The 13,291-nt window shown below is 30.8% G+C and overlaps 1 long non-coding RNA gene across 1 annotated transcript; it reads left to right on the top strand.

Moving 5' to 3' along the window:
* Positions 1 to 378: 378 nt before the first annotated feature.
* Positions 379 to 2,685, top strand: LOC127149098 (uncharacterized). The gene is made up of 2 exons (XR_007820427.1): positions 379 to 664; positions 2,131 to 2,685. It is a non-coding gene; the product is annotated as an uncharacterized LOC127149098 (long non-coding RNA).
* Positions 2,686 to 13,291: the final 10,606 nt, after the last annotated feature.

Raw genomic sequence — 13,291 nt, 5'->3', positions numbered from 1 at the left:
ATTTTTTTGCAGTATAAAAAATATTTATAGATTAAATATCATTTTTGTTTGAGACTCTCACGATATTTAATTTATAACGTTAAACGATAAGATTGGTTGTTAAATAAATGTGAACTCATTGACATCAAATATATATTATCAACTTAAAAAATAAAAAATTTAAATTTTTATCCGATAAAAAAAATGATCGTTTCTATAAACAAAAGGTCGCATTATTTTTGGGTAAGGATACAACAATACCTATAGAGCTTTACCTTCATAAATTTGAACACTAAAACAAAGGCAACAATGAAGGGAAGTATTACTAAAATATTTCCCCACAATACATTCGTATACATGAACCCTAACACGTCACACGTGTCTTTCATTCTTCTTTTGGGTTTGTGAGATATTCAACGCAATCGCAACCCATTCACGCCAAAATAATTGGGCCGGCCCAATACTCAACAATTCAGCCCCATTACCTAGTCCGACTCCTTCACCGGGAGAGAGGGAATGGACGGCGGTGTAGACCTACGCTGGAATCCCAATTCCGACTTCCGATATCAATGTCGTTTGGTTTCGTCTCCTACGATTCAACGAAGGTTGAATTCTAGGGCTTTCTCTGGGTCAGCTCTGTCATTCTCTGTATCGTATTTACCTGGAAAGGAGCGACGGGTATACCGTAAGTGATTTTCTATGTTCTCGGTCTCCTTAAAACTTTCTCTGTATTGATTGCAGTTGTGAACGGTTGGATTACATATTGAATCTCATTTCACTAGCTTTGTTCATGAGAATGTGTTATCTCAAGATTTGAGTTCAGGATTAATCAACTTGTGTAATACGTATAGTAGAAAAAAGCTGCCTCTTATAGCATCAAATCTTCATGTTTCCTATCCAAGATTGATGAGTTTTCATGTACTTGAACAAGAAGAGGCAAATTGTTGTGCTGATATGTTATGGTTGAGAATCCTTTGGCCACAGGGATCCCTTTGGTTTGATGAGTGTCTATATACCCAATGTTTGGACTCATTCCTGCATTTTTCTTTGGGTTTGTTTTTATGGACCCAGTTTAGCTCAATGCATTTGATAATTGAGAAATTCGAGTTTGTATTTGATTAGAAGATAGTAATTTTCAGAATGTTCTTCAACTGTTGTATGTCTAACATTTTGCTTTCAGTCAGCAATTTTAATCCGTGAGTGCTTAAGAATTAGGGAAGGAATCTTGTACTCTCCTGTAATAAGACAATGGGAAGACTAAATATATCAAATTGTACGAGGGCAAAACAATCGAGAAGCCCTTGAAAAAACTGAGCTTGTGAAATCCCAAATTTGGAATTGGATTGGATGCGGGGACTCTGTTTCTTTTCCTCCCTTTTTATACTTCCTCTTGATAATGTACTATTTGAAGATGCTTTACAACGTCAGGGTTGCATGCTTTAAAGAAAGAGTTTGAACACTAACCTTTCTTTTCTTGAAGTTCTTTTAGTTGCGCCGGCCTCAACTTCTTTATTTATTACTATTCATTCGGTTCAAGATAACACAAATAGAAGTTGAAACTTGGGTTTTTAAATTTTCAAGAGTTGAATGTTTGCAGTCAATACAGTTAATTCATCTTTAGTCTGTTAAGTTAGAGTTAAGCAGTCAATTTTTATCAAATTTAATAGAACACTTAATTCTTTTGGTCTGTGATGATTTTTCTGAATAAGTTTAGGGCCAAGTGAAACTACTTATTGTATTCTTACGAGTTGTAGTCTTCTTTGGCTCTTGTCTTGATTTTCAGTTTCTTGTTTAAGCCTTTAGAAATATGAATGCCACTGTTCTCTTTTAATGTCATGTTGGCCCATTGGTAAGAAAATTATGTTCATGGCTCCATTTTTCAATCATAATCAATTTGAGGCAGCAGCAATAATTCATTTTCTATTCTTTAACATGTTTAATGATGTGAAGAATATCTTTCCTTCTGTTGTTGACAAAGTTGCACATAGCCAAAATATGAAAACAAGTCTTTTGGACTTGCATTGTGTTCAGAGAAACTGATAATTTTAGCTTTGACACTATGGACTCTTTCAACAACCGCCCCCCCCCCCCCTCTTTTGCGTACATGTTTTTTGGTGGGTTCAATTATTCCTCTCTTCACTTGTATTATAGATGCATTCAAATATGGCTTGCTTCTGGCTGCATAGGACCATGTTGAATGATTATGGCTGTGAAAGAAGAATTCACAGTTGAAATTCCTGCACATGAAGTTGAGAAAGCTGTAATCACATTTCATCTCATGACGACAACGTTGCGGCCCCCATTCACAAGCCAAATGAGATTCTCATTGTTGCCAGGTGGAATCTTGTTAACAAACATAATTATTTTCACTTTGCCTGTCAATATGCCACTGATCAATAGATTGCAATTATATTTCTATGGCCAATCATTGATATCCTCCTTTCCACTTTTTTATGCCTCCTAAAACATAAGCAATATCCTATTGGATTCATAAGGATGTTTCTTTAGTAAACTGATGTCATTTTCTTGTTTTTGAAACTGTGGCTCTGATGTTAACTACTCTCCTATTAAATTATTTGATTAATTGTGGCCACCTTATAACATGAATGTGAACAAAGAATGGTGGCCCCTTATTTGTACTGGATAAAGAGATCTATTGGCCTTATTAGTCACTGGATAAAGTAAATGTCTTTTGCTTTTGCCTAATCATACATCTTTTGTAAAGCTCTAAACATTATAGTATGATCTTTTGAGGAGACTTTCCTTCCCCTTCAAGATTATGAGCTTAGGTAATCTGCTTAATTTTGATACTGGCCAAAACTTTACTGGTTGGAGATGGGTGTAATAAATTATTAGATATTGTATTATAGTGTCATGGCCAGGGAGGGTTACAGATGAAGAAAGTTAAGTTACTGTCACTGAAGATGATGCTATTTTGGTGCACTATCAAGCCCCTAGTAGACGAGAAACTATTTAATGAGGCTGCCACAACGTGGTTAATTAGCAGTTTTTTGCTGTTGGATGTATGTATGGGAGACAAGTCCCTCGAATTTATATCTAGAAGTTATTAGGGAGGATGTAGATTTTTGAGTCCTCATCTAATGGTTCATAAGGTAGTCGCTTTGTGAGGCTTTAGAAAATGGGGAGGACACATTTTGTTTAAAGAAAAGAAAAACTCTCCCCCACACTTGCTCGTGCACGCACGCATAAATGACACAAGAATGTGAGAGAATGAAGCAGAAGTATCTTGTTTGCTGATTAGTAGGAATGTTTTGAGGAACGCTTTTTCCTGATAAGATTTTTTTTGGTTGAAAAGAAGTTGGATTTTATTCTTTGGGAATCAGTATAAATTTTCAACAGTGCTTCTCCAATATTTGCAAAATCTAAACAGGATTATTAAAACACCAAAAAAGTGAAGCCATCAACGGATTTAACTATTGATAAAGAAAAGCTATAAAGCAAAAGGAAAAAGGGTTTGAATTTGACTTCCATCTCTTCATTCTGCCCCACCTTGATCTCATTCTCATCTACAGGCCACTTTGAAACTTCCTTCCCCTTGCAGCTATTAGAGATGAACTATAAAAGAGAACTTTTATATTATGCTTTAGGAAGTCCTAAGTTTGTGAAACTTGAATTTACAGTTTGGATTATTCATTATAGTAAGAAATAAATGTGGAATAGGTTATAGAAACTTGAAATGTCAACCTGGAAATTTAGGTTTTGATTAATATTACATGGAAGCATTAAACATCTAGGTTAAAATGGGCTTGAGAGTGTTGTAGGGTGAGACGGGTTGTCCTGTGAGATTAGTTGAGATGTGTATAGTAGATGAGCTTGAGGGTGTTAGACGTGACTTGCTAAGTTTGTTAGTCCTTACAGTTTTATAAGTTTGAATTTAGTCACTATGTATTAAAGTTATATCAAACCGTATGAACTAAATTATGTCTTCCAAACCATAGAAATGAAATTTGTAATTTGTAAAATTTCTTTTTTAGATTGATGATGGATCATAATAACAAATTAGATTTGGATGGAAATGGGAATGAGGTGCTTTGATTCTTTTTAAAGAGTAGAAGCTGATGACAAACTTAACTTAGTGGATTGAACATCATAAAAGTTATGGAACCACCTACAAAGGAAATTCCACTTAGTCTTGAGAGGACTTTACATTCGTTTAGGATTGAGTTTAAATCATTTCCATAATCTTTTCACTTTTTGCCTTTTCCCTAAAATGGTTCGATATGTTTTCTTTTTCTTTCTCATCTTCCTTTACACATATTCTAGTTAATTGCATTTTCAGATTAAATAAGCTTTAAGTTTGGAAGTTTTTTTTTTAATTTAATATATATATATATATATATATATATATATATATATATTAAACTCATCGAACCAATTAGACTTTGTTTGTAGATGATTTGAATCTCTTACTCCTTAGTTGAAACCAAATGTTCTAACTAGTCGAACTATGTTTAAGTTGGTTCGATAGACATGATAAACATTAGAACTTCAATTGTTGGTCAAATTTCATTCGCTTATTTTGAAAACATCCTTTACTAGTAGAAGACTAATGGATTTATTAACTCCTTTTGTTAGAAATAAAAGTCAAACCAAACTAGTTGGATTAGACTAATATGGAACATACACAGTACATACAAATACCCTTACAAATTCTTTTCAACCTTTCATACTCATACACTTATTTTTTGTTCGAGTACAATAGGGGCGGAAAATTCAAATCACATTCCTCTTAATTGTTTAATTGAATCATGCTTTTTAGATTTTGGAATTTTTTTTCTTTTTTCTTTCTTTTTAAGTTAAGGCTATTTTTTTGAAGCCCTTGATTTATTATTTAAAAAGAAAACTTTGCAAATGTTAATTATATTTTTTTAAAAGAAAGATCAAGGATAAATGGACCGACAAATATAGATTCAACAACCACACTAAGTTGGGATATCTGTCGTGTGGAATTAAAAATTCGTTAGTTTATTGCCTATTGGAGAGAAAAAGAAGAAAAGAGACGAAAAGAAATGTGGTACGTGTGAAAGTAAAAGGTGGCTTTAGAAATGGAATTATTCACACGTGTGGTCCCCCAATTTAAGATTTTATTTTTTACAATCCTAAAAAAAGAAAGAAAATGACAATAATAATAACAACAACAATAATAATAATAAAAAGAAGAAGGGGTGAGGGTGAGGGTGAGGGTGAGGGTGGGGGTGGGGGTGGGGGTGGGGGTGGGGGGTAGCTCACGTGTAGGGTTCAATGCACTTACTAAACTGTAATAATGTAAAAAATCATCATTAGCCATGCAGGGCTTTGTTATTATGTGAAATCATTATAAATGACCTCAGAACACACACACACACATTCACACACTTACAAAATAAATAAATAAAAACTTTGTTGTTGTGGCCCATTTAATAAAACCCCTCTTTTCCCACTTTTACCCTTCCCCTTCCTCTTTTCATCCTCTTTCCCCTCTCCCCCATTTCTGTAATTTTCCTTTTTAACCCTAAAATTAATTCATTATTAGACACATATAGATGTGGTTGAGTTACTCTTTTGAAGATATCAAAATGGGAATGTGAAAACTTGTTGTCGTTTGTTGTTAATTGTGGTTGATTTTGGTTGGACAAGTAAATGTGTTGTTTGTTTTAGACTTTTTAGAGGGGAGAGTTTAGTACATAAGATAGGAATTATGGGTGTGTTAAAAAAGATTAGGATTCCTCTCATAAATAATAACAATAATAATAATAATAAAACTAAAGGATTAAAAATTGGAAGATTATTTCACATGTCTTTACATCAATGCTGTCCAATCCAAATCAATTGGTCAACTTTGTAACTCACTCTTCTTTCTTAGGTCACATAATCATTTCTGTCTATATGTGTTCTTTTGTTTTTGGAACTTTGGATTGAATGAGAGAGAGTGAGAGAGAGAGAGAAAGAAAGAGGGCCAATTAGGTTTAAAATTTACTGAGTTGGGGGCTGTGGTTACATAATTGTAATTATAGGGGCCAAAATGCAACAATTGCACATGATGATGATGGCCAGTGTAAGTGTGTTCATCAATGCCCTTCCCTCTCATGCAAATCTCTTTCATCCCATGCATTTATGACCCAAACTCCACTTTACATCATCATCATCATCCTCTATTTGTTGTGTTTTAATCGATTGAGCTATACTCAGATCAAATCGGATATTGTACGTGGTTATATGATAAAACATGATTCAACGTACCGAAATTTGATATGATTTTTGTTTCGAGATTGGATTCGACAATTTTCTCTACATTGAACTTATTAGTTCACTAGTAAAGATTTTGTATTTTGTAGTCAAACACGAAGAACGTATAATTTGTTTTGTTTTATATTTATAATAGAATGTGTTATGAATGTTGTGTTAATATATTACAGCTATGTTGAGAAGATGTTAGAAATTAGGGACTTTTTCCTATTCCATTTGTTCTAATTTTTGGTTTTGATCAATAGGTTCTTTAATCTGAGTGTGTCTTGTAAGATAATATTATATGCTGAGAATATTATATTTAGGTTAAGTTAATACTTTAATTCTCGAACTTTTAAGTATATGTGTCTAAGAAGTCTTTAAACTTTTATAAACGTCGTATGGACGGTTTCTTAGAGGCATACCTATTGGATACAAAATAAAAGTTAATCGAAAGTTTATTAAACATCTTTTTTAAAATTTAAAAATCAAATAGACACAAACGTGAAAGAAATTTATCTTATTTTATCAATAGCATGAACTCTGGACGATCTACGTCTAACTTAAGCAAATCTTAAATGGTAAAATATATACCTTAGACTAACTAATCAAAAGTTCAAATCTTCCACCCGATCCAATTATGTGAATTTAGGGCCAACGGAAATAAACCTCAGTTTAGTCAAATATATATGTTAAATTAAAAGGTCATAGTTCAAATTTTCATCTCACAATTTAGATATACAAAGTACGTTAATGTGAGCTTACCCAAAGTACTAATTAAAATATGTTGAGTTATATGGATGCTCTTGACTCTTATTACATTTGTATATTCGTTGAATTATGCTCGTATTAACATGCTACGTTTATATATCTGTTGAAAGGTTAAGCAATATTAGATGAAAGGTTAAGGAAGAAAGATGAGTAAAAAATGTGAATTAAGTTGGGGAGGAAGGTATTTAAGAGGGGGATGGCTCAAAAAGAAAGAGAGTGAGGGGAAAGAGACCCTTTATTTTGAGGGCATGTCATCATTGGTTTGTAGCAGAGACCCAATTTATAACCCTTTAGATTCATCGAGTATTAGCCCCCAAATTTACTTCTTTTGCAGACCCCTCCTCTTTGCAGCCCCCCTATCCATAGCTTTTTTTTATTATTATTTTTTTATTTTTATTTTTTTATTTTCTTTCAATTTTGACCTTTTACAAAAAGAAAAATTAAAAAAAGAAAACTAATAATAACAATTTCCAAGGGGAAAATTATTATTGCCTTACTTCCCCCATCATGTCATATATCTATAAATGGAAGTCTTCACCATTGATATGAAAGCCTTAATTCATTTTCTTGCATAAATATTGACTAAACATTCAAATATAATCTCAACAAAATATCATTCATGGTTTCCTCTCCTTTCAAACAGCCTATATGTAATGTTCCTCTACAATTGTTTCTCGTCGTTTGTTGACTTCACTCCTCTCCATATTCACTGTTGATCTCAGTAACTATTTGACATTGTTTTTGCTCTTGCTTCTTGTTGTTGCTCCCATCGATATTGACTTTGGCTCCTCTCAAAATTCATATTGCTTGCTCTTATGCATTGAGTGAATATATCTATAATAAATTAAACAAAATATTACAAAAAATGGTCGTTATATATATATATGTTCAAATTTAAAATACGTAAAGTATGAGAGCAAATGTTAACCCATAGAAAATGAGTATCAAGCAAAGTCATGGCTCACAAATAGACTCAAGTATTGTGTGCCAAAACATCTATTTTAAGAATTGTTTTCATTGGTATACATAACATTTTATTTTTAGTATCTGAAACTAAACATTGATGAAACAGTTGAAATGTTGAGAGTCTCACGTAAAAAAACAAAAAAGACTCACATTTTTTATAAAATAAATGATTCACTCATCTTATTGTCAATTGGTTTTGAGATGAAATCTCAAAACTAATCTAGAAATAAAATTAAATCAAACAAATTCAACCCAATTAAAATGATATTTAGTTTATTAATTTTTTAAAATTTTGAATTAAATTATATTAAATAAGAAATAAATAAAAGCAAAAAAAAAATCAAAACGTTATATGTAAATTTAATAACTAATAATATAACAATAAAAATAAAAATAAAAATAAAAAATGCATGTGTGTGTCTCTCTCTCTTTCTCAACAGAAAATCCAATGATTAAAAAAATAAGAAAAAAACTGACAGAAATATAATATAGGATTCTGATGATTCAAAATTGTCATCTTCTAAGTCAATACTATAAAAATAAATGCTAAATTCTTTTTTAGTTTATTAATATGTTTTACGCCACCTTTTCCCCACTAATTACTCCTTTTGCCATTCTCAGGTCAACATAAATCCTCTTTTTTTTTTTTTTATATATATATATATATATATATATATATATAAAACCTTAATTTGTTGAATATTCTTTTTTATTTTGATCATCTTTTCAAGGATCAAACAATAATCTTCAATGTTATTAACTAAAGAATGGTTGATACCAAAATTTGGTCGAGAGAACTAGTCACCTGTCAGAAATCCATTTGTCACGAGGATGAATAAATTGTATTTTGAAAAATAAATCATTTCAAAACAATTATGAGAAAATATATGTTAGTGTGATGATATTTGTTTGTCACATATATTTATATGCTACATGTACTCGAGGATAGGATTAAATTGTATTAGATATCTCGAATTACAAAGAGATAACCTCAATCTTCGAGATTGAAGTAAGTCAATTGTGTCTTGATCTCTCTTTCTTTTTGCATTTGTCAAAAATAGAGGAGATGAGATCGTCTTCACCTTGACCTACGAAGTTGAGGTAGGCGGTATTTTTTTTTTAAAGTAAATTGAGTATCTATTTGATTTCAAATTTATTATTATAAAAGGAAAAGAAAAAACCTTCCATTTTGTTTTTCAATTTTCTCATGATATGCTTACCGGCAGATTTTAATTTTAGCAATTAAAATGTTGGGCAAATATTTTGACTAAAAAAGTGATTTTTTTTTTTAAAAAAAGGTGAAATTTGTTGACAAAAAACCATTTATAAAATTATAAAGTAATCTCTTTTTGACTTTATATTACCCACTTCAATCATCAATAAGAAACCTTTTTTGTGTTAAAGAAAAATCTCATATGACCTTTTCTTTTTCTCTCTCTTTTTTTTTTTTGTCGGATAAAATAAAACTTCCAAACAAGAAGATGATGGATTAGCATTGTGTTTGTGTGGTGATCAACTACTCATAATATTCGAATCTTATTACCAATTTTATAACAACCAATTAATGTTAATAGCCATATCAATCCTTGTGCATATGTAATGGTAAAAATATGAGCATCTATTGTTATAAAAATGATATAATACAATATAATACTCACTTTTTTTTTTAATGTATTGTTTTTATTTTTATTTATATGTCGCTCGTAATAAAAGATTAAATTAGGGTAATTATAATGAGTAGTAATTTTTAGAATAATTATTAAATATGTAGCAATATTTTAAAAAAATTGCAAATGTAGCAAAGTCTAAATATAGCAAAGTCTATTGATAGATTCCTATGGTTTATCAGTGATAGACTAATATTTGTTGCATGGCCTATCAGTGACTCCTATCATTGATAAATTTTGACATATTTTACAATTTTTTTTAAAATGTTGCTATATATTTCATTATTTTAAATATAATTGCTATATTTGCAACTATCCAATTTTATATGTCAATATATATTATTCCTTAATAGATTTATAAAATTTAAAAGTTGGACATCAATATTAAGGATATCAACTAACATATATAATGAGTAGCTATAACATATAAAAGTATGTCCTCTACTACTAATCACAATAAGAAGATTTACATTGTCTATGGTGACTACCTACATACCTTGGGAATTTAATATTCTACAGGTTTTTCTTGACATCTAAACGTTGTATGGTTAGAAGAGTTGTCATGTGTGATTAATCGAAATGCGCGTAAGCTAGCCACGACACTCACAAATATCAAAAAGGAAAAAGAAGATATGTTTGAACTTAATAACAAGATCCATAACTTAGTTTGGAGGTGAATCAACTCAAACTATTAATTTAAATAACTATGAACGAAAAAACAATCATCAATATCCATATCGATTTTGATATTGGATAATTTAATCCTTAACGATAATTCAAACTCATGAAGTACACGAGTGAGCGAATTTTCGACATTAAATAATATTTCGAAAAGCTTTAGAAAAGGAAACCAAAAAATTGATGCCACCCAACCATGCAAAACTATCATTTAGTTGAATGGAACAATTTGCTTTTTCTTCTTAGAGAGAGAGAGAGAGAAGAAGAAGAAGAAAAAAAAAAAAGGAAATGCTTTTTGGTACTTTTCCACCCTACTACTCAATAATAACCATTCATGATTAAAATGAGTTAAAAGGAGGAGGAAATTGAAGTGTTGAAAAGCCAAATAGGGTAAAATTTGGAAGAGGGAGAAGGGGCAAAAGGGTAATTGAAGGAACACTAACCCCATTGTTTAGAGCTCCATGATTGCATTGATGCAAAGACGTAGAGAGAAGAACGAGCTTCACGAGGGGTAGTAAATGACTAAAACGCCCCCTTGAAATCATACATTTTTATGGAGACATTCGAAGAGAGAGAGAGAGAGAGAGAGAGAGAGCATACGTGAAAAATCCCATGATGTTTTCACACTAACCTACTCATAACCCATGAGAGCCCTCGAGGCTGGCTGGCCCCTACCCCTTTCCTTTCCATTCTTCCAATTTTGTTAACTTCACATAAAATAAATAAATAAAATAAAATTTGTGTTTTGACACGACAACCTCTTTAAAATTTGAGTATAAATGTTTGTGTTTTGTTTTCAATTTAATAGTGGTTCGAGATTTACGCTTTTAGATTTTGATTTTTCACTCGATATTCATTTTACGTATTTAGTATTGTAGTCTATATTATAAAATTTTAAAATTTGTTATTTAGTGAATTTTACTCCTTTCATTTTTACTAAATTTAAATTTAAAATTTTATTTAATAATTTTTAGGCACAAGTAAAAAATACCGAGGTTTTCCATGTAAATTTTAAAATATAGTGATTAAATTGAAACAAAATTCAAAATTTTAAAGATAAAACTTATAAGGTTTCGAAATATAGAGACTAAATTGGTACTAAAATAGAAAAACTTAAGGACTAGATGTGTAATATTTTGAAATCTACAAAACAAGTAGAAAAGTTAGGACAAAAAAGGTATGTTTTTTTTTTTTTTACTTCACTTTTTGTCTATTGCTTTCAAAATGCTTTCATTGATGATCCTTGCTTTCATTGTAATAATGCTTTATAATAATGTAAAAACAAAATACCATCATCAATTGGTTCAAATAATTCTAAGTGATAAAAAATGGTCCCAAGTATATTAGAAAGGTTAGATAAGTTTGGTTACAAGATTAGTATAATTACGTAACCGAGAAGATAGTTATATCAAGAAATTAATTAGTCGATATTAGGTAAGCTAAGTTCGAACAATCATGCTTACAAGAGGAAAAATGACATTTTTTTTTCTCTCTCTCAATTTGAAAAATAAAATGTCATAAAACAAAATGCCTAACTTTATAAATTTAAGTCTCTTTCAATCACACAACTAAAATTATTGGTACACCGTTCTTGATCAAAACTTCACTAAACTCAACAAAACATCTATAAAAGATGTACAATAAAATCGAAAAAATAAGCCAACGGACCACATCAATCACTTTTGAGGACGAGAGATGAAACAAAGAAAGGAAGAAATTAAGTCAAAGAGAAAATGTTTTAATTGGGTAGAAACCCTAAAACCATAAAAATTATTTATGGGTGATTGTGATTAGAAATTAGCAACAAAATTAGAGGGGGGGGGGGGTTGAACTAAAAGGGAGAGGGTAATATGAAAGGGAAAATACAACATTACAAGTAAGGAATAAAATCCCCAAAATAAACAAGTGGGTAAAGAAAAGTTGTATGTGCAAAAAGAAGTGCTAATAAAACCCACCCCAAAAAAAGGGGTAAAAAAGAGAGAAATAATGATTATTACCAATACTTACCAACACAAAGAGATTAGAAATGTGAAAGGGAAATGAAAGGAGAGCTACAAATAGAATTACAAAATTTAGTCTTTTATACATATAATTTAGAAGAATTACATTTTTAACCCTCGATATTATGAAAAAAGGCGTGAATCATTCAAACTCAATTTTAATAACACAAAATAAATATTTAAGTTAATTTTGAACGAGTAAAAGTATTTTTGATTTAAACGAATCAAATACATATAAAATTTCAAGAGTTATGTTTGGGGAACTTGAACTCAATTGAAATATAATTGAGAAGAGATAGCATTGTAGAGGTGAGAGATGATTATTGAAAACTAGGGATTAAAAATGAGTGTAGAGAAAAGGAAGAAGAAGAAGAAGAAGAAGAAGAAGAAGAAGAAGAAGAAGAAGAAGAAGAAGAAGAAGAAGAAAAGGGGGTGTTGGTGGGTGGCATTGAGAGAAGGGGTTGTGTGTGTGAAGTGATGATGGGTTTAGAAGCCAATCCATTTAATGATTGCGAATCTTGGGACGGCCCTTAGCCCACCCATCATTTTACATCCCCTCTCCTACCCCTAAAACTCCCATAATTCTCCCTCTCTCTCTCTCTCACCATCTCTTTTCTTTTTACCAAAATACCCTCCTCTAATTCCCATTTTTGCCCTTCACTACCCATGACGCCATAAACAATCATCTTCATCATTCTTCTTTAAATTATTATTTATTTATTTATTTATTTTTAAAAAGAAAACATATAAATTTATTTTTTTAAAAAAAAAAAAAGAAAAATCTTTTGAGCTTCTTCTTCTTCTTCTTCTTCTTCTGCTTCTACTACTTCTTCTTCTTCCTCCTATAACCGGCCGCCTTCCATGCTTACACTTACATGATTGTTGTGTCAGAAAGAGGGGCATGTCTCATGTCTAATGTCTCAATGTCTTCTTCTTTTTTCTTTCTTTCTTTAATAAAAATAATATATTTTAAAATTTTAGATTATATAAAAATAAAATAAAATA

This window comes from Cucumis melo, chromosome 4, assembly GCF_025177605.1.
Source record: "Cucumis melo cultivar AY chromosome 4, USDA_Cmelo_AY_1.0, whole genome shotgun sequence".
Classification (NCBI taxonomy): domain Eukaryota; kingdom Viridiplantae; phylum Streptophyta; class Magnoliopsida; order Cucurbitales; family Cucurbitaceae; genus Cucumis; species Cucumis melo.
This window is presented reverse-complemented; position numbering and strand designations above follow the sequence as displayed.